The 22543-nt window shown below is 34.0% G+C and overlaps 1 protein-coding gene across 1 annotated transcript in view; it reads left to right on the top strand.

The window, feature by feature from the left end:
• The first annotated feature begins 9067 nt into the window (after positions 1 to 9067).
• LOC108362229 (uncharacterized) overlaps positions 9068 to 22543 on the top strand; it is a 68854-nt gene continuing 55378 nt past the window's right edge. Inside the window, exon 1 of the mRNA XM_017615126.1 lies at positions 9068 to 9705. The gene's annotated coding sequence lies outside the window, so the exon portion shown is untranslated. The remainder of the gene's footprint in view (positions 9706 to 22543) is intronic.

Genomic DNA, 22543 nt, shown 5'->3' with positions numbered 1-22543 from the left:
GCTTTTAAAACTTATCAGTATTGTTCCTGTTTTATTTTTGGAGATTTATGCTGGAAATTTTGGGATTTTTTTCCACGTTTTATGTGGGTTCAGATTTTTTCTGGGTTCTTGGGACTCTTAGGATTTCTGTTATTTTTTAAGATTTGCCTCAGTATTTTGTCTGTTACTGTTGGTATTTTTTGTGACCTGTTGTGGTTTTCGAGTTGTTTCGGTATATTCTTAGGTCATTCAGAATTTTTTCGGGATTCTCCTGATTTTTTATTTTTCGAAAATTTTTTTCGGTGTCTTTTTCCTGAACTTTTTTATGTATAAGGGTTCATCGTTTTTTGATTTTTGAGATTTTGTCTGTAATTCTCTGAACCTTTTTAAAATCGTTTGATTTAATGAGAGTTAAGAGTTTCCGCCGGATTTTTCGGATTTATTTTTAGTTGTAAGATTTTCTCAAAATTTTGTCAGGACCTTTTTGAATTTTTTCTGACCTATAGGGACTCAGCGTGTTTTATTCTCAAGTGTTTTCGGTATTTCTCAGAATTTTTCAAGATTTTTTTGGGTTTATCCCGGTTTTTATTTTTAGAGATTCTCTCGATATTTACTTTGTGGGCTTTTGCAACTTTTCCGCATTCTTCATGTTTCGTTTTTTTCTCTTTATTTCGGGTCTTTTCTGGATGGTTCAGAATTTTTCGTGGACTATTCGTGACTCTCGGTTTTTTTTTGAGACTTTCGGGTATTTTTTCATAACTTTTTCGAATAATTTGTGACCATCCGGGATTCTGGATATTTTAGTATTAGGGTTCGCCGGCTTTTTATTTTTCGCAATTTACTCGGTATTTTTTCATAAAATTTTATTGTTTGAGTTCATTCTATCGTTAAAAAACGTTCGATTATTCTCAAGATTCTGCAATTTTATATTTTAAAATTCCTGTGTATTTTTTCGGGAGCTTTTGCGATTTATAGGGACATTTTGGGATTTTATTTTGGAGAAAACTTAAGAAATTTTCGGAGTCTACTGAATATTTTCGGCATTTTTGGTGCTGTGTTTTACGGGACCGTTTAGGATTTTCCGGAACTTTTTGGGAATAATCGTTTTTCGTTCGATTTTGGCCTTGATTTTCGAGACCGTGTGTGGTTTTGGGATGTTTTGATCTTTTCGTGTTTTATTTTTTGTACATTTTTCGGGACCTCTTCAAATTTGTTCGAGACATTTAGAATTCTTCGTTCTTCTCTAATATTTTTATTTTTGCGTTTTTCATGGCATTTGCAGATTTTTTCGGAGAACTTCAGGGTCAAAAGTGCATTTAAAGTAAGAATTTAAATTAAATTTCTATTTTATGTTTTGTTATTTTTATGGCCTTATAACAATTATTTTCAATAGCTTGACGCCGTTTTTAATGGAAATTTCTTCTACCAAAATGTAAATTGTTGTTGTTTTTTCACAAAATTTTGTATAAAAAACGGCGTGAAGCTCAATAAAATTTTTTAAATATTTTATTATAAAACACACTGTCTCTTTTGTAAATATTTAAATAATTTAACTTACTAATTTCATTAAATTTAATTTTTTTTCAACGATGGCAACCCTATTGCGAAATATTATTATATTAGCAGTAGGTTTTAGAATAAGTTATCAAAATCATATTTTTTACTGAACACGAATGTACTAAATGGATGAATTCTACTAAGAACGATCCCAATAATAAAGTACCTTTTTTGTCCCATATTTGGTGGTTTTTTGCTGACGCGAGTCGCGAGAAGGACATAATTTTCCCGTAGTTTCCTACATAATTTTTTCGACTGTGTTCTACATATATATTTATTCAGGGTCTATTAAATTTGTCTATTCATTTTCCTAATAATTTGTTTATTTTTTTTTTTTGCTTTTCTCGCCCTGTATGAAATTACCTGAAATAAAATAAAAGGAAACAAAATAAAAGGAATAAGAAATGGAGGCGAAGAAAGTGATAAGCGGTTAGCGTGAAGGAATCCTGCAATTAAATCACACCTTGAGGAGAAATAAGTAATTTGGCATTAATTCATCACAGAATTTTAGCATAATAATAGAACCCAACTTAGATAGCCTAAAAAGGCAAACGAAAAAATTAACAAAAGAAAGTCAAGAGCGCTATTAGATTGTCGGCTAGCCTAAATGTGGTGAAACTGGAAGAAATTGTTAACGGCTTTATGTGCTCAGACAGAATAAGCAATGCAAATGGCATCGAAATGGAATATGTAGCTATGTATAATGATGAGTATATGTCATGTGTGAGTATAAATGTATGTCTGAATGTGGATACTATGTACATTAGGTCGAACCACCTTACAAGTAAACAAAAATGTTCGCCGTGTATCCCTGAGTATAGAGCATTGCCCAGCCTGAGAGTAACCTTTTTACATTTATCGGTGAAACCGACTATAAATGTCAAAGATATAAGTTTTTTGTTTATAATATGGCAATATTTTAGATTCCAAGGTGTATGGCGAATTTTTTTCGGGACGTTCTAATATAAATACTAATCCCTGCTGGAAAGATTTATAATATTATTTCCAATGCAATCTCAGAGCTTTTGCGATCTCTTTTGATTAAAGCTAGTTTACTAAATATAACTCTAATTACAAACATAATTATACGTTGAATTTTTGATTTCTTCCATATAGAACAAGAATAGAAAGTTGAGATCGATATGTTCCTTTTATTTAGTTTTTAAAATCATACACAATTACATATTTGTAAGAATTTATGTATCTCCCTTCCTCTTCTATGTGAACACATTTATGCATTACGAACCCTTAGGCGTTTTTTTTTTGTCTGTGTCGCCTTTGTCTAGGGATCGTTTGCCATTGGGCTTAGTCAATCTGTTTTGTTAAACCACCAGTTTGAATTCCATTTGCATTACATAATTATTTTTGTTTGCTTAATTGGTGTTCTCTTATACGCACGTACATATGTACATACATACATATTTCGAAGGCAGACGCCTATCACTCATTTATGTACATAAAGTCTCAAAAGTTTAGGTAGCTAAGCAATTTAATTTAAACTGGATCAAGGTGAAGCTTGCCTTAGTAAAACTGTGAAGGACACCTGTGCGAGTGTAAATGCAAGTTATGTATGTAATTAAATATGTACATTTGTAGTATCCAAATATTATAAATGTATGGAAAGGACAGACATAACCTCTACAATAAAATACTTTAGCGGGGTAGAAATACTCTCGGAGGTTTGCCATTGCCTGCCGACGAGTGACCGCTATTAGAAGAAAAAATTTTGTTTATTATTTCTTGATGTTGATCGGAAACTGGGCTCGGATCCAGACAGCGCAGAATGATAACAAGCACGGCTAATTACTACACAACAGCGACTTCTTCAAAAATTTCAAACCATAATTTATTTTTTAGTTCTAGACTTAGGATGAAATGGAGAAATGAAGGGCTGATCACATACGACGCACAGTGGTCTGAATGGAGAGTCTAGCGGGACGAAATACTAGAAATGCAAGTGTTCAAATCGGTACTAGGAGCGAATATAATTCCATAGGAATGTCTAGTAAGAAGGTCCTTATGGTCAGCTGATGAATTTATGTGAAATTTGGACCAGCTTTTCTTTTGTCTATTTAATGTTTACAATTTTTTTGTTTCCATATATTTAATGCTATAGTAGGTGCAATTTCTATTTAAATATGTATATTATCAGGAAAGAATTCCAAATATCATAAAGTAATTTAAAAACAAATCAAATTTTGAATTTCGTCCAGCTAAATCTGCTATTCGAACTACTGTGTGGTGCACCCTAATGTACATGCGTGCATGTTACAAAATTGCTTCGTTTTATTTAAATTTTTTCACGAGACAAAGAATACAGTTCATTTTAGTGATTTCAAAAATTGCATCGGCTTTTTACAATTACTGGCCCACTCATCTTATATGGGTATTGGCAAGCAATCAACATCAAAAAGACATCAAACAGTTCTTGGTACGTTTCACCGCGTTTTTTTCCGTTTGCGATGAAAATTTCATACCCTCCATATCCAAAACACAAATAATTGTTCCAAATGTTCCCTGGATACACCTACTTTGTCAAAAAATATGTTTTGCAATTTGATAAAAGAAAAATTTTTCTGTCAATTTACTCATTCAACACGGGAGTCATGCCCTCCTTCCGATAAGTCCTTTACATAGAATGGCACGAAATTTCCCTAATTTACTCAAATTCTATGACTTATTTTAAGAAGAATCCACTCCCTGACAGATGTATTTCCCATTAAATTACTCTTGGCTATTTAAATATTTCATCGAAATACAGGCGGAGTCAGTTGAAAAGCTTACTAACCCCTTTGTCAGTGCAATCGCATTACACTAAAGGTTAACTGAAGCGCAGAAAAAAAATAATCTCCCACGTGACACACTTGAACTCTAACTCGACTAATGTGCTATACTATACCTACAAAAATAGGTCAGTTATTTTTAACTAAATTAATTATTCATTGTAAATAAGTCCCACAAAAGGCGAATTGAGTAACGCCAAAAACAATGCCTTTTACATATTGTAACTACATACATACATACATAAATATGGTATAGCATAGAAGATAAGTATGAATAACCACGTATGTACGTACATATATGTGCATCCATTTGTGCGCTTTTTTTTTTTGTTAATATTTTCCTATTCATCACTCATCCAGTTTTCCCAAAACATTTTCCCTTACGTGCCAAAAACGAATCATATTGAGGCTAAATATAGGCCACGTTAATCAAGTCACTCAACGACGGCGACTATATTTTGGGTGAGTGCATTGCAATACATAAACAATATGTAATAATAACAATAATAATAAATTTCATAGAAAAAGGGAAATGGAAAAAATGGGAGAATATGATAAAAAATTAAGAAAATTAATAGGCGAAAATACGGGACTGCGAATATTATACGAAGTATTAATATGTATAAATATAGGCATACCTACATTAAGTGTACATATTTCCACACAGATAAAAACAACACCTATTGTGACGAGTTGTTGTATTGACATCGGACGACAAGGAGGTCAACTGTCTGTCAATGACTGCTTTTAGGAAAATGTAAACAAAAAAGTGTACGATAATGAAGACAATTTGGTATATCCCCAATGTTTTGTAAGAACTTGCAAACTTTTTTTATTTTATTTTTTATTTCTCTTTTTTCCACCACCTACAACACTCATACAAGTCGTTTATTCATTCATTGAGCAATTGACCGCTTCAGGTTTACTGCGGTTCAAGCGCGACAAATGGGGGGGGAGAAAAATTTATGAGTATCAAAGCGGTCGGCTGTTGACCCTAATACTTTTCAGTAGCCGGAAAAAGATAACGAAAGCATTGCATGGTTTCTGGCAGTTTGATCAGTACTGTGGTCATTTGGTGTAAACTTTTCAAAAAGCCTATGCAAGTGTGTGTCAGCCAACTATTTGATACTTATATAATATAAGAAAGAAAACCTCATGCAAATTATATATAAATTATCATGCAATAATCGTAAATCCTACTTTATTATAACTAGCGTGTCTGAAAGAGACATTTTTACCCCAGCCTATTGATAACAAATATGTATGTAAATGTGTCAGCGAAAAGCCGACTTTAACAATGGCTTCATGCACCCTTAATTTAGGCAATTTTGTATTAGAATGACTTTCATCAAGCTGGCACTACTATTTTACCAAATGATTTCTAAAGAAAATAAGTTTTCGAAATTAAACCCACAACACTAATTTGTTAAGCAAAATATGTATGTTTTCTTTTCTATTTTTATTAAACAAAAAAAAACACTCAAAAGCTTTGACGTCACCAGTCACACCCCCATCTTCGGAGCGACGGATAGTGTTGAATCCACACGAGTTTTCAAAAAATTAGTTGAAGAAAAATGCGAAAAAAATTTATGCTCTAAGAATCTTTGAAATCTAGAAATTGTTTCAAATATCTACACAGACACACACATACACACCGACTAACTTAAATTTCCAAGCGTATTAGAAATAGTAAGTATTAAGAACTCGTAAGTAAACACACAATGTACTACATATAAGTAAATTATTATATGTACTTATCTATGTACGTTAGACCGAATTAGAAAAAAAGCCAATTTCGAAAAAAAAAAATTTTGACCGGGCGCCTTTTTAAATTTTTCTTTATAAGTACATAAGAGTAGTATGGAGAAGAAGCTCGGCCAGGCACTTAAAAAAATGCTAAAGTCCAAAATAATATTATTATTAGGTATGATAACACCTTTCGCAGCACCTAATTATAGCTAAGCACAAAATATTTTCTGTACTTAAAATTGTATTGCATTTTTAAATAACACACACACATCCCCACGCGCACGCACACACTTACATACATAACCATTGACAAAGATAAACAGTTGCAACTGCAAAATTGGCAAATGCCTTCAAGTGCATAAACGTCATTGCTGACTCGACGCCGCAGGTGTATGCCAATGCAAGCAAATGAACAAAAATGGCAAGAAAACAGCGATAAAGGCTAGGCCAAACTACATATATACATATGAAATAATGCCGGCATAAAAAGAAATATTACGAAAACAAGCAATGACGTCATTCTTTTAGGCCTACAAAAAGATAAAATTCGATGTGAGTGGCTGAGTATAAACTATGTATGCATGTAGAAAGTTATGCAAGTGTGGGAAAATTTTGAAATTCACACCATATGCAATTCAAAACAAAAAAAATACAAATTTTATTATTATATTTTTTATTCATGCTGCAGCACGTGTTTAAAACTTAATGAAGTTTCTTATCTTAAAAAAATAAAATAAAATATTATAAGTATTACCTTAAAATTTAAAGTAGAGCGTTAAGCTGACTTCATTCGTTAATTTACTTGCTTTTACGAAAATAAGTCTTCTTCTTAGGGGATACAAGTATTTGATATCGTTTTAAATTGTTTACGCAACAAAAGAGAAACACTAACGGATCAAAGATAGAATTTTTTCTTTACTATGACGTTCTTCCAGCAAACGAGCGTTTGCAATCTTCGATGTATAAATCCATATGTAAATATTTATAATAAAATATAGTAATGTATGTCAGCGCATTACTTTAAAAATAGCAACAAAAAGAGCTTTTCTATGATGTCACATCGGAAAATTGAAAATGTGAGAGAGGGAGCATGTTAATGCAAATGCAAGAGAGCGGCAACTCTAAACTTACTACAGTCAACAAGATGACCTGATTTGTGTTTGTACGCGGAGGAAATGTTTAACGTAAGTTTTGAGAGCGCATCTTTCCAGTGGCGGTACTAGTAACATAAATGGGAAGGGTTGAGGGCCCTAGTAAAAATATTTACTGGATCGCTTTCTAAAAAAAAACTTACTTCAAATATAAAAGTTAATAAATAACAATAAAATAAATAAAAATTTAAAAAATAAAATAAAATAATACAATATGAAAACAAGAAAAATAATTTAATTAAGTAAACTGAAATTACAAAAATATTAACAATTATATTATATTAAATAAAATTAAATTTAATTAAGATTAATTAAATTTTATAAAGCTAGGCTAAATCAAATTAAATTAAATTGAATTATAATTAATTTAATTAAAGTAAATTAAATTCAACTCAATTCAATAAAATTAAACTAAATTAAATAAAATTAAAAGTTAAATTAAATTAAAATAAATTACACAAATTAAATCAAATTCAACTAAACTAAATGAAATTACAAATGTAAACAAAAAAAATAAATAAAAAATTAAGCAAAGTGGAATTCGAAAATATAAATAAAATATAATAAAATAAAACAAACTGAAAAAATTAAGCAAAATAAATTATGAAAAATTAAATTAGGTAAAAAAAAATAAAAATTAATAGAGTAAACATAATAATATCAAAATCGAACATATTCAAATAAAAAATAACATTGAATGAAAAACAAAATTAATTAAAATCAAAAAAAAAAAAAAAAATAAACTGAAATATATATCATAACAAAAAAAATTACACTCGAACACCACAAACTATTAGATTCCTATTAATGAAATGTAGCGCTTTTTATTACTTCTCAAACTCGAGTTCTTTCGGGTCCGTTTCCCCAGCGGGTCTAATGCAGGGTAATTAAAAAAGTAATCTGATACTTTTTAACTAACTTTTTTGCTAATTAATTACCAAATACAACAATTTCAACCATTGTCGATATCCGCTAACCTTAGCGTAACCAAAACCTAATCGCTAAAATAACGTTATCCGATTTTTTTAATTCCACTGCATTTGCCCCCGCTGCTGAAATTGGCTTGGTAGTTATTGAAATATAGCACTTTGTTTATTGTTCGATTTTGCTATTTCAAATTAATTAAATCTGCTTCAAGGGTAACCTACCTATTCTAATGCTATTTTAATCTTTCTATCGCCATTTGGCGCCCCTTCCGCATACATATGTACATAATCCGCAGGCTGCCACTGGCTGTTTATATATGTACACAAGTACTTTGGCTATATTTGCCACCCAAAGCTTTTGCAATGAGAGCCAGCCAGCAAGCGCTGGCAGATGGCCAAAAAAGTTGCTGACGCCGCTATGATTACGAAAAGGAGTTCGTGTCGTGCGGGCATTGGCCTCGTGAGCGTGCTGTCAGCGTCGTAGCTGCGAATGCGGCCCATTGGCGCATAGCGGGTGCACAACTAAAGTGCACTGAAAGGCGTATGAGTGTGAGAGTCAAGGGAATAGGCGGGTGAAAGAGAAAGGTAGTAATCACAGTCGAGAAAAGCACAATCGGCTGACACTTCGCGGGATTTAATTTTTGATGCTTTTCCATTGCACTCGAGTGCACTAATCCAAGGTATTGTAACAAACTGGAGGGGGTGGGTGGCGCACAATCAAGAGCACGCAAATTCACACACACACTTACATACATATGTACATACTTGCACTGAAAGCCGGCTACGCGTTGCTGCCACAGAAAATGTATGCCAGCTGCAGCAGCGACTGTAGCGTCGACAGCAGGACGTAACGTAAAAGCAGCTGCTGTGCGCCTAACAGAAAATTCATTTCGGAAAATTCAGTTGATAGCCGACATACAAAGTGTGTAGACGATAAAGCGAAGAGCTCGGCAAATAGCAGAATTCTATTTAGTGAAAGGCAAATGTCGCCGCGTTCATGCCCAAGTGTATATACTCACACGTTCGTATTCGGATTCTAGATATTCTAATTTTAATTTGTGAATATTGAGTAGAAAAAAATTTTAAAGTGAAACAACAACAAAAAATTTAGAGCACTGCTGTCTATTTTCGAAAGTCATAATTTTTCCAAATTTATCTAAGGTTTTCGCATAAAAAAGCACACGCGGTGGAAAAGTAGTAGCTACAGCAAATACAACAACAGCACGTCGCAGCACTAACCGAAATATTTAAACGGAAAACGGAAATTGTGCGGCATTGAACGGACGTTTGTTGTGGCCGTTAACGGTTTATATTTTGCGTACGTGAGTTGGTCGGTAAGCGCATTCGCCGGTAAGACATTGGCAGAATGAATGCAGTGAAATAAAAATACAATAAAAAAAAATCGATGTATGTAGATACCTGCATAAAAAAATTGCGCGATTGCAGTGGAATGCTTAAAAACTAGCTTAGTACGCGAAACATACATTGTTGTGAAAAATGACAAACTTTTTTGCACTTGCACGGAAATTTCGTAGTTTGAGGTATACGTGAGCTGAAGAAGTAAGTGTTTCTGGGAGCATTAAAAATTTTGGGTGTAAGTTAAGCGAAACAAAATTTTTTTTCAAGTGCATATGGGATGTGCGTTTAGTTATTTAAGAAGCGGTTGAGAAAGTTTTAGTTTAGACGTAGTTTAAATAAACATACATACATACATCAAAATTTAGAATTTTACAAACCTTAAATTTCATTTCAGGTTTGGGGGCATAAGGAATAATTTTTTATCTATCTAAATTTTTTTTTTTCAGATTTCGTGCATGCAACATTTACTGCCGGTTTCACCAGTAATTTAAGTGTAAATTGCTTCCCCCTTCCAACAGTTTTCCCACTAAGTTCAAATAAAAACAAAATCATTTTCCATGCTAATAGCTGTCGTGCATATAGCTAGTAATGACTGTTTCAAAAGGAATTATAATCAACGTACACACTAGAAAATTCTTCATTAGAAAATTTTAGAGACTTATAAAAATTTAGTGAGAATTTTCCAATTTCTCCTACCAAAATTTGGTGCAAATCGTATCCCAGTCGTGGAAATGCACAAATATTATCTCAATAGAAATTCGAGTATCTTGAAAAACTTTTGTTATCAAAAAAAAATTAAAAAATCATAAATTTTAGAGATAAAGCTGTAATATCAGAATCGTAAATAATATTTGACTTTCATCGAAAATTGCATAGCAACCGATGTACTCATAAAATTTTTGGATATTTTTTTAATGTGCCGAAGAGAGCCACCCTCGTTTGCTATTTAAGAAAGCGTTTTAAATCTACGTAGTATTCATGCACTTATCGAAAATCTAAAAAAAAAAATTAAAATAAGTTATACTAAATATCTGAATAACTCAGTGAGAGCGGAGACCACGTTGTTTGCATGTATTTATAAAAAAATATATATATATACTATATATATGTATAGGATCAAAAAGTATTTGGGTAGACACTTAGGGATGCGCCATACCGATACGATGTTCAATATATCAATATCGTTGTTCAACATATTGGTCTATTTATATCGATATCAGGTATTTTGTTTCGATACTTGAAATATCGGAAACTTTTCTCTACGTTCTCTAGGCTTCTAAACTGACAATAAAATTGAGTACGTTTGGAAAATGTGCTTTTGGCATAGTAACCATGCCGAACAAAAATTCATAAAAATATCAAAATTGCTCGTAAATTTCTTTAATTCAAGAAAATCAACAGCAAAGGCAAAATACTTCTTGCATAAAAATAATATTAACTAACCAAGACAAACCAGAGCTGCTGCATTGCATTTTAGGCTTTAGAAGATTCAGCTGATCATGAAATTTTGTACTAGACTTGCTTGTGAGGAGCAGTAAATCAAAGTTGCTGAACTCTGGTTACTATTTTTTCAAACTCATTAAAGTGCATCTTATCTTATCCAAAATGTATGCTTATTTTACTTTCCGGTAAGGAAACTATCCTTGATATGCCCGTCTACGATTCATCAAATGGTTTTTAGGAGAAAGAACGTAAGACTAAGGGTCGAAACATAGTGGAGCGGCGAGCAAAGCGAAGAGCTTGAATCGAGCAAAGCTTCAATAACAAACGTGTGTGTACGTTTTGCTCTTCACTATGCGGTCTCCCATTGAAACATATGCGTTTGAAATCGACGCTTTGCTCGATGCTCTTTGCTCGCCGCTCCACTATGTTCTTACCCTAATGCGTCGATATGACTTTGGTTGATCTGCATTAACTAAAGCTAAAATTATCAAATACAAAGAATTAAACCTTTAATCGAAATGCATGCAACAGTTGGTTCACCGACATATATTTGTACACATATGTATGTACGATAGATGTATACACATACTCACAAAGAGCGTTGAGCTGCCCTCAGAAGTAGACTACATAAAAATATAGCACTTCAAAACATTACGCATACGCCAAGCTGAGCCGGATTCGTTTCTATTTTATTTTGTAGTGTTGAACAAATGTGGCTTCAGAAAAGTACATTGCACGGAAACAAGAAAGAAAATGGTTGAAATGCTTGTTATAAGTGATGCGCAATGTATTTGCGCATGAAACACAATCAATCGCCTTTTCTTCCTGTCTATCTCGTCCACACGCTCTGCTCACATGTACAAATTCAAATAACTCAGAGTTGTGCAGGCGAAAGGATAATTACATATGTCGTACGTCAACATCTTTTAGTGGCTTCATCAAACCATTAAGGCCACAATAGTTACAAGAAAGAACAACAATAACTGAAACAGGGAGCAATGTAGAAGCTATAACAGGCAGCAGTTGCAGTGATGAGGGCATTCGTTTTGCAGTTAAACAGTTTGTAGCCACACAATTTTATTAGAAGCAAGTCAACTTATAATACTTATATAGTGCTTATCATAAATATAGGACACCTACATATTGGCAAATTTTTGACTATTTATTTATTTTATTTTTTTTAAGCAATATAGTCCATTCTATAACAAGAATCATATTTATACATCCAGGATTAAAATTTTGTACAAAAGTAAAAGATAACAACAAAATTGTAACATTTATTATTCAAAATGTTTAGAAAATTTTGAATATTCAGTTTTAGAGCCGCGGACGTGGAACCTATTTTCTTCCATACGCCAATTCAATATTTAACAATTTTTTTAAATGCAGGAAAATTCTGAATAAAAAGTGTAAATTTTTTTTTGAATTTTTGTAAAAAGTTTAAAACATGGATTTATATGGTTTTTGTTACAGAGTCGACTATAAATACATATGTGCGTAAAAAAATTACAATTTAATAATAAAACAGTAAATGGTCAAAACTTGTCAATATGTGGGTGTCGTATAGTTACGATAAGCACCTTACAAGCTAATACGAATGTCCATATGTGTATGTGTGTACACACATATGCGCATATTTCACTTCATTAAGCGCTTTAATTGCAATATTCTCTTCTATATTCAGGGCGAGTAGCTAATTTGCTGCCGCTTTGTGTTTTCTTTGTTTGCGGTCAGTGACTTCTGGAGCTTCTTTCATTTCATCTTTAGTGAATAATGGAAAGCTTTGCTATGCTGTGGTTAAACTGCATGCATTTGCTTAGAGCACATCTTCAGCAATTTTCATTGTCATATCTCTTTTCATGTATTAACTTAATTTTCTCTTTACCAGACATTTTTGCGTACACGTCATTGAGTTTCTTAATTTGTAAAAATATTATTTTTACTCAATTTTCAGTTGACAGAATGTTCACTGTCTACACGACTTTCGACAGATAATTAAACAATTTAATTAACTGCATTTCGATGCCAAAGAAATTGAGCAGAAATTGGGAAAGTTAAAGGAAATATTCAAAGAATTAAGATAAAGATTGAAATCTCGCTGGTCGTTTTCAAATGTTTTCCACGAATTTGCACATTCAATTAGAGTTGTGAATAGTGGGTATAAATATTTTCAAAAGCGAAAGTTGAATTCTAAGAAAAAACAAAAACAACAAAGTTGATGTAAGTCGAAAAGATAAGATAGTTCAATCTGCGAAGCGGGACCGATTTTTGGTTCCGTTGGAACCGTTTTCGGTTCGTTTGAAATGGTTTTTCAGTTTAAGGACCTATTAGTTTGGTTTTCATGGACCATTTTGTGGCTTTTCCAATCTTTCGAAATCGATTTTCGGTTCTTGATGAAAGGTTTTTCGGCCCGCTCGGAATCGAGTTTTGGTTTGTAAGAAGCGTACCGGTCGGTTGCACGATTCTGTACATGATTAATTGGTAATACTTTAATCTACCGGAAGATGGTGACACCACGCTGCTCTAAAGCCTTGGATACTACATGCCTTCTTTTCTCACTTCTCTCTTTCTTCTTCTTATTTGGCACTACAACCATTTGTTGGTTTGGGCCGATGCCAAAAAGCTTCTCCAGTTGCCCATCTCTCCTTTGCGAATTTTTCCAGGTGATTATACCGAATGCATACAGGTCCTTCCATTGCGTTCGTGGGCGCCCTTGCTTTCGTTGCCCACCAATTGGTTGGAAATCAAAGGATATTTTCATCAAAACGTCGTTATCCATGCGTGAAGCATGTCCAAGCCATCGCAATCGCTGTATTTTTAGCCGCTTAACTATGTCCATGTCGTTAAAGAGCTCATATAGTTTTTCATTCCATCTTCCACGAAAACAGGGCCATAGAGCTTGCGTAGAATAATTCTCCTGAAAGCGCTCAAAGTCTTCTCATCTTTGTTCGACATTGTCCAAGGTTCTGCGCCATATAATTGTGGAGCGTGATTTTTGTTCGTCGAGAGAGGGCTCTGCTTTTCAATTGCCTATCGAACCAAAAGTAGCACCTGTTGGCGTAAGTTATTCTTCACTTGATCTCCAGGCTGACGTTATTGAAGGTGTTGATGCTGTATCCTATGTAGACAAAGCCCTTGACTACTTCAAAGTTATAGCTGCTAACAGTGAAGTCTCCCCGAAATTCATGGGCCAGGAGGTAATTTGTCTTTCCCCCATTCACCGCTAGACCAAACTCTTTAGTGTCACTGCGAGTCAGCATCAGATCGAAAAAGTCGCACGAGAGTGAATGGCCTTGACTCAAACCTCGTTTGGCCTCAAACGGCGCGGAGAGGTCGTTCCCAATTCGGACGGCGCTGAAGGTTGTGCTCAACGTCACTCTACATAACTTTATTAGTTTTGCGGGGTTACCCAAGGCTTGTTTAGTATTTTCAAGCCCAGCGCACAACCATTGCTGGGGTGGATGGTTTTTCAACCGGATTCACATTTATATAGCGCGCCGCTTGCTCCAAGACAGACGCCTGCGTGTAGCCGCACCTCCTGGTGAACAGGCGCTGCAGACTTCAGTGAGCCCTTTCGCCAAAAAAGGCGGAGCTCCCTCCCTTTCTTCCGTCACCCAAGGCTCCACTCGTATTGGTTTCCGCATCTTGTAGTTGGGTTGTTCGCGTTGCCCAGAGTGCATGAACGAGGACGCAAGAGTCGGGATTGAGTAAAGCCGTGCCACTGTAACCATTTGACCCCCCGTCCCCCTATTCTAACTCAGCCGACTATATAAATGCAATAGAAAAATCCAAAATTCAAAAGGTTTGTCGAGATTAAATTTAAAAACCGGCGCGCCGTATCTTTGAAAGCCCTCATAACTTCAACTAAACTTTAAACGGGTCATCTGCCCATTGGTCATCCCGAAACTGTGGCATGTGCGACAGGAAGGAGATATTTTTACAGCAATGACCATTAGAGTTTGACCATTAGAGTTTTTAATTTTATTTGTGAAACTATCCAAAGAAATTTTACTATTCAATGCAATAAAATTCAGCTACATCTAAAAAAAAATACAGCACCAAAAATTAATTGCAAATATTTGTACATAAAACTTCATTGTAAGAATTCCATTTTGATATTTGGCTACCCTAACTTGACCTCCTACATGGCAAGTTGAAAGGAATGCATTGCACATTTATCATTTTATTACTAACCAAACTAAGTGGCTAGCTAGGCTGCCAAGTTGAATGCCTTAGCTCTGCCATTCCATTTGTATGATAAATGAACGCCAACTCGCTGCGTTACTATGATTCATTCTAGGCTAACAATAAGTTATAGGCCATTTATGAGACGTCGAAGTGCATGGCTACGCCTTTGGGCATACGATTCAGGCGTTAGTAATGTGTGTCTGCTCTAGTTTTGTTTTTCAGTTGTCAAAACGTTAATATTTACCCAACCCAAGAGTCCTTTGAAGGCATCAAGTGAAACGTCATACTTTTTTTCAAAAGGTTTACGAGCAACACTAAAGCCCACCAAGCTTTCTATTCACGCTTTTTCAATGTCGGCAGAGATTTTCAAGAGACATTTCGTTCATTTATAATTTTTATAGCTATGTACTTCATTTCAGCTATTATTTCATCCCTTCAATACTGTGTATGAGCCTTTAAGTCGCTGCACATTCCATATCCATATATGTACGTCTATTTACTATATACATAGTTACATACACATAATTTTTTTTAAACGACAGCAAGCCTGATCAACTCTCGAAGGACAATTTTCCCCCACATATTTTGGCAAATTGACAAACAAAAATTCCATTGAAGAACATAGAAGAAATTTTCGCACTGCAGAAATGCAGTGGCGCAATACGAGAAATTTGGTAAACAGAAAGCGCTTGGCGCCGACTGGCCAACAATGCACATCAAAATGTCAATGGCCAGAAAGAAAACAGAAGACGAAAAAAATAGTAAATAAAATGGATGAAGAAGTGGCAAGTGTACAGAAATGCTTTTTTATGCAGCATTAAGAAGAAGAGGGTGAGAAGGCAAAATGAAAATTGAAACGTATAAGTACATACTATATCTGTATGTACATGCAGATATGTTTGGAAATAATTGTGGCATAAACGACAATGTATATTATATAACTTAGGGTGGTCCTTAAAATATCAACATGATGAGGCAAACCCTTACTTTGTTCTTCGTACAAAATAAAGACATCCACGGCACTTACAAAATTTAAACAAAACGTAATTTTTTTAATTGCCAAAAAAATGTATATATTCGCCAAAAATAGTAAAACTACGTTTTTGTTTTTTCTCTTTGACGTCATGATTTTTTTTTAAGGACTTTGAAATTTGAAAAATATAATTTTCTTAAAAAAATTATAAAACAAAAAAAATTCAATCTAGAAAAACAATATGACTATCAAACTAAAGAGAAAAATCTTGGGAATTAAGGCCGATTAAATTTTTTAGTGCGTACGGACGATTAGGTATTAAAAATGTTCTGTTAACATTTTACCGCTGATGATCCTTGAAATTTTACAAAAATCATTTTGGAAAAAATCATATGTTAAGGACTAATATGCACTCGACCACATCCTCGAAGCTCGTCGTTCTAACTTTATTCACTTAAAAAAAATAAAACTAATTAAAAGGACATTTTCAATACCTATTCGTTCTTGCAAACCAAAAAGTGTTAATGGTTTTTAAGTCTACAGAATTTTTTATCAATTTTTGGAATTTATCATATCTTTGAAGTTTCAAAATGCTTTTAAAAAAATCCTGACGTCAAAGTTTCGTGAATTCATTGATTGCTACATGTGTTTCGAAATTTTTTGTTTTTGACGCACGCTGTAATATTCCAAAATTATCAAATTTCAAATCAAAATTTTTAAATTTTTTTGGCGAATTCAAAATTTTTTTTTAAATTTTGTTATTTGCGTGTATGTTTTTACTTTTTACGTAGAGCAAAATAGTGGGATGACCCATAAAAAATGTATATGTATGTTGAAATATTTAAGTACTACCCTAATGTATGTGCTGAGGCCAATCATACTGCAAAACAGTGGCATTTACTCACCGTACAAATAAAGTTTATTAAAATAGTGATCACAATGCCATATTTATGAGTTCACTTGTAAAAATTTATTTGTCTACAAACCCAAATAAATTTTAAATACGCAAAAAGCGCGTTAGCAGAAAATCTATTTTTAGATATTTTGCGAAAGAAATATGTCTGAAAGTTTTTAGATACTGATTTGTACTTATTCAAAATTTATTCTACAACAGTTTGGGAAAATTTAATAAATATTTTACTGAATGCTTTATCCTCAATTAATTTTCTAAAAAGCAAGCGCTGCTGAAATCATAAGTTATTTAATAAATTAACAATTGTTGCTGTAAAAAGTTTTCTAATTTTATTAATTGATAATACTAAGCCACAGATGTTCCAAGGCTTCGCAACAAATTTGTTTCAAATAATTTTTTTTTTTACTTTTTCAAATCAAGTATAGCAGAATGTTATATAACCTGCGTGATGAATTTGATACTGATAATGCTTCTCCTTCATCTCCTTATTACTTGACTACTCTAAAAACTTCGCTAATTACTTTTTACCTGCGTGTAGCTATGTATCAGGTATCTTGGTGAAAATAACAAAAATTAATTTATGCATATTTAGCTACTAAAGCTTGCTGCTGCACTTCCATCTAAACCGAAATTAATAAATTTAATTAAATGCTCGTTAAATTTTACAGAAAACTTTCAATTAAGTAATACGAAATTTCCAAAGCAAATATCTTTATGAACGCCGTAAACCAGCAACTAACTAATACTTGCAAACTAGATTAAATATGGGCAACAAAATGTATGCAGCATTATATGCTGATGGCATGCTTCAAATCCGCTTCAACCTTTGATGGCTGCACTGCACTGCACTACTATACCGACTGCACTACCAGTGACGGTATGAAAATTTAATTGAATTACGATTAAAATTTCGTTTCAAAATTGCATGCCACTCGCTCAACATACGAGTACTTATGGTTCTTTGTACGCACGAACGGCTATGCAAATCAGCAAAATGCAACAAAAACAATAATGTTAAAACAAAAGCACTATCCTAGCTATTTAGAGCTCGCAAAGTAAAGCCATATTTGGCTATATGAAAATGGGTTCCTTTGTTGTCAGCTGATGGCAGCACCAAAATGGAGCTTTATCATTGTCATATGTACGTATATGTATGCACAAACGGGCGCTCTCACAAACCCCCCCCCCCCCCCCCCCCCNCCCCCCCCACACACGCACACACATCTGTATGCATCTGTACGGTCAATGGCAAGGACGGCACTTTCTAAACAAAGGTGAAGCCAGCAGAAAGTGCTGTCAGTTCATTTTCTTGTAGTTTTTGTTATCGCTTGCAGTTAGTTTGTGTCATGTTTTCCAAAAGACACGCTTTTGTATTGGCCTTTTTGGCGCCAGCATACAGCAATGACATGCAGCACATGTACATACATACATACTTTGTAGGTACAGGCAAAGTTATTGCACACATATGCATTTATGTATGTGTGTACAAGTTACTCTACGTTTACTTATGCGAATATGAGAATGTACAGGCACGCAACTTTGCCAAAGTTAGTTTGAAAGTTTCTATTTTTTTATTTAGTCGCTCTTCCATTTTCAGTACTTAGATATGCAGATGAGTAAATGTAACTGAGTGTTATTTGCTGCCCTTACTTCTATACACTCTATGCATCTTCTTGCGTAAAATAATGCACTTTTCTACTGAATATGTATGTGCATATATAAGTATGTATACGGTGGCAAGAACGTAATTAGGGAAAAGACATTTTTAGCAAGTTTTGGCTACTTTTCGCAGTTAAAAGATGTTTATTATTTTTTTATGAAAATATAGCTTACTTTCAAAAACCAAACATGTAAATCAAAATTTCAAACTTTTTGCAGCCTTATAAAAAATTTTAAGAATTTTAACAAATGTTGGTCAAAAATTTTAAACTCGGTTTTTTTAGAATTTTTTCGAGTATGCAGTTTTGTAGCCGATTCGATTTTAGTATAAAAAAGTGCAAATTCGAAGTAGTTGATTTTTGGCAATTTTTTGTTTTCGCATTTTCTTCGATACAAAGTATGATCGAAAATTTTTTGGTATGCAGAAAATGAGCAACACCTGGCACAAAGAAATTGCCAAAAATCCACGGTAAATCCTAGCTACTTAAACTTTTCACTAAAATTTAGTGAGCTACAAAACTGTATACTCAGAATGTTACTAAGAAATCTACTTAAAAAGCTCAAAATTTTTATGAAACTTTGTCGAGTTTTGCTAAATTTTGTTCAAAGTTTGAAATTTTGACTTAGACACTTTCACAAATATATTAAACATTAATAAACATTAAATAATCGAAAGGAAAATAGCCAAAGAATGCTAAAATGTTTCTTCCCTATTCATATTTTCGTCACTGTATATAAGATTATTTTCGCCCAACCAACACAATATCGCATGTCAATGCATGTCCTGCCAGTCAAGTTAACTTTTCCGTGCATTAGCATTAATATGTAGAAGTGCACAGTAGGGTGGTCCGAAAAAACGAAGCCGGAATTTTAATGCTCTCACTCGCTAGGATAGCTCTATACCCAAAAAAAATATACCCCTGTCTTTTATTTAAAAATCAAAAAATATTTAGAAGCCCTCAAAGCTGTTCATGTATTTTATATGAGAAAATAACATTTTTCGTGGAAATGGTATAAAATTCTTCAAAATGAACATTTTTCGATCAGAAAACTCTGTTTCTCAGCAGGTGGCTTCCAGTAATAATACCCAATTATTTACTTAACAAATTTTTTTTAACATTAACTAATTTTTGTTAGTTCCCCAATAACTGGAAAAAATGCAATAGGCGACTCATTGGAAGTCTCCTGAAGAGAAACAGAGTATTACATCGAAAAATATTGATTTTCAATACACCTATACCATTTCTATGAAAATTGTTTTCCCCATGTAAAATGCATGGACAACTTTGAGTGCTTTGAGCGACTTCTAAATAGTTTTTTGATTCCGGAATAAAAACAAACAGGGGTATAGTTTTCCGATATAGAACAATCCTACGGGGTGAGACCACCTTAGTACATTATTCCTAGCGCATACACATATATTTACAATTACAACTTGTTCGTTTATTCTCTGTAGCACCATTTGCGCTCTTGAGTTATGAGTTGACGCGAATCATGGAATGTCATTTTGACGTACCTATGCATACAAAACAATCTGAAAAGTTTAGTTGCAATAAAGTACATAAGTGAGTGTATTTTGTGTTTCTATTGTTTGCAACAACTTTTTCCATTTCCTGTTTCTTGTTGACATAGAATATGCCTTACGATTCCGTATCGATGCTTTAAATTTTTACAAATCCGAATACGAATACTTATATGGAGATTTAAGCTAACACCGAGCGCACTTACCAATGTTAAACACCAATAACTTTTTTTGTTAATGTAATTTGTTTTGATCGAAAATTGTAATTAAATTCTTGGAAATTCATTACGGATACTTGCAGTATACAAAAACGTATTAAAATTATCGAATTATTCGCTTCTTGTCAACGATCATTTGCCTAGAAATTTACGTCAACAATTTTGTTTAAGATCAGCTCGCAAAGTCTTCATTATTAAGAGTTTGATCGACAGTTTTGAGGAACGGGGTTCGGCTACCGACCGTCCTAGAAGAGGTGCTCATCAAAGTATTCGCAGTGAAGCCAACGTGAAAGCTGTGCGGCAGAGTGCTTTAATTGATTAATTTGTCTCAACTCGTCGTCGCTCCGGCCAATTGAGCTTTTCCAGAACAACATTGCTGAGAATTTTAAAGTTGGATCTCAAGATGCACCTATACAAAATTAGAGCTGGGCAAGCACTGCTACCGCAAGATCGCCAACAAACTCTTTTAAAGAACGTTTGCTTTTAAAAAAAATCAAATTTCCCATGACCACCTGAAGCTTTAGAATGAATTTGAGCATTTTCAAAAATATCTCAAATAATGTCTAAACAAACTTGAAAGCCATTAGGATTATAAGCCGTTCTTTGGTGTAATTTTGCTTGCACAAATTAATTTTTGGGCTTGAAGTCTAATCCGAGCGAACTATTTCCACACAACAAAAGTTTTATCTTTTACAACTGCTATTTTTCCCCCAAATTTAGAAGTCATTTCCCTAAATAATTAAATAAGAAACTACGTGCCAACCTGAGGCGTACAGCAAGAAAGCCATTCAGCTTTTGACGCAACTTTCCACTTAACATTTCTACTGTTTTTACCTGCAATTTTCCTTTGCAGCCTTTCTGCTAAGCCTTTTGCGCTTTCATAAACTTTCTTGCTATAGCTGGCCCTTTGGTACGTGCCATTCTACGTATTTTTTCTTCTTTTCATTTGACTAATTTGTCGCTCTTAAGTTTACCTTTCACTTGAGAAACTTTCCGCTCCCATAATAAACTTAAGTCAGCTTTCAAATAATGCCCTACCATTTTTTTGTTTTGCTTTGTTTGCGTTACTCGTCCTCTCTCATTTTGGCGCGATTCCCTTAAATTCTATAGAGACATTTCTTTATTCACATCACTGGCACACCTTCAATGCGCCCAGCTCCTTTTTTGTGCTACTTGTATATGTAGATATGTGAGTATGACTGCAGGAACGTATGTATGTAAATGTATCGAATACACAACACTTTACCTGTCTGCTGTGCTACGCTCTAATGAGTACTTATTCATACTTCAAAAAGTCCTGCTAATTTCCTTTTTAGTAACTAAATTTCTATGGTATTACAGCAATATTTACTGCTTTTGTGCCTGTGTGTGCCTTATGTATGTATGTATGTATGTACTACATTGAAATTATTTATTGCTTTCACCCTAAACGCCATTTACATGCTTGAGTCTCTGCTCTATGTACATTCGTACTTCTAATAACTACAGTTAATTTTCGTGTGCCTTTATGTCCTTTTTTCCTCTTTTTCTTTATACATATTCACTAAAGTAAAGTTGTTTTCCTCTGCTAATTTCTGTCGCTGGTCTTCTTTCAGTCATTATGCATACTTAGCAAAGTATGTTTTTCATATTCATAATGTATTCAAATTAGAAAATTATCTTTCATTATTTGACCATTACGATAAGCAGGCCCGTCGTGAGGGAGGGGAGAAGGGGGGAATCCCCCGGGCCCGACATTTTAAAGGGCCTGAAATAAATGAAAATATCAGCACAGCATATCATTGACCATATGGCCAATGGTCCAGTGTCCCTTTAGTATTCCTGTGAGAAGTCTAACGTTTAGCTTTGACTAATAAACTCCTTGTTCTTTGTTCGTCGAGCCGTAGCCAAAGCGAGCGCGATACCATGCAGGTGTGGAAATTTTCCTACCAGCTGTTGGTGACTGCCTTCGTCTCTCCCTCGACTTCTGAGGCAGAAATCTCATGGGAGGTTTCACGATATGGATCGCTTCCACAAGCCCCATCTCAGCACATTCGCCCGCTTCCTCATTTCCGGGGACACCATTGTGCCCTGGGGCCCAGTAAAGGTTGATTATGTGTTGCCGTAGAGCTTGTAGGGATCTT

Source organism: Rhagoletis zephyria, unplaced genomic scaffold (assembly GCF_001687245.7).
Source record: "Rhagoletis zephyria isolate East Lansing unplaced genomic scaffold, Rhagoletis_zephyria_1.1 Rzeph_scaffold_00963, whole genome shotgun sequence".
Taxonomy (NCBI): domain Eukaryota; kingdom Metazoa; phylum Arthropoda; class Insecta; order Diptera; family Tephritidae; genus Rhagoletis; species Rhagoletis zephyria.
This window is presented reverse-complemented; position numbering and strand designations above follow the sequence as displayed.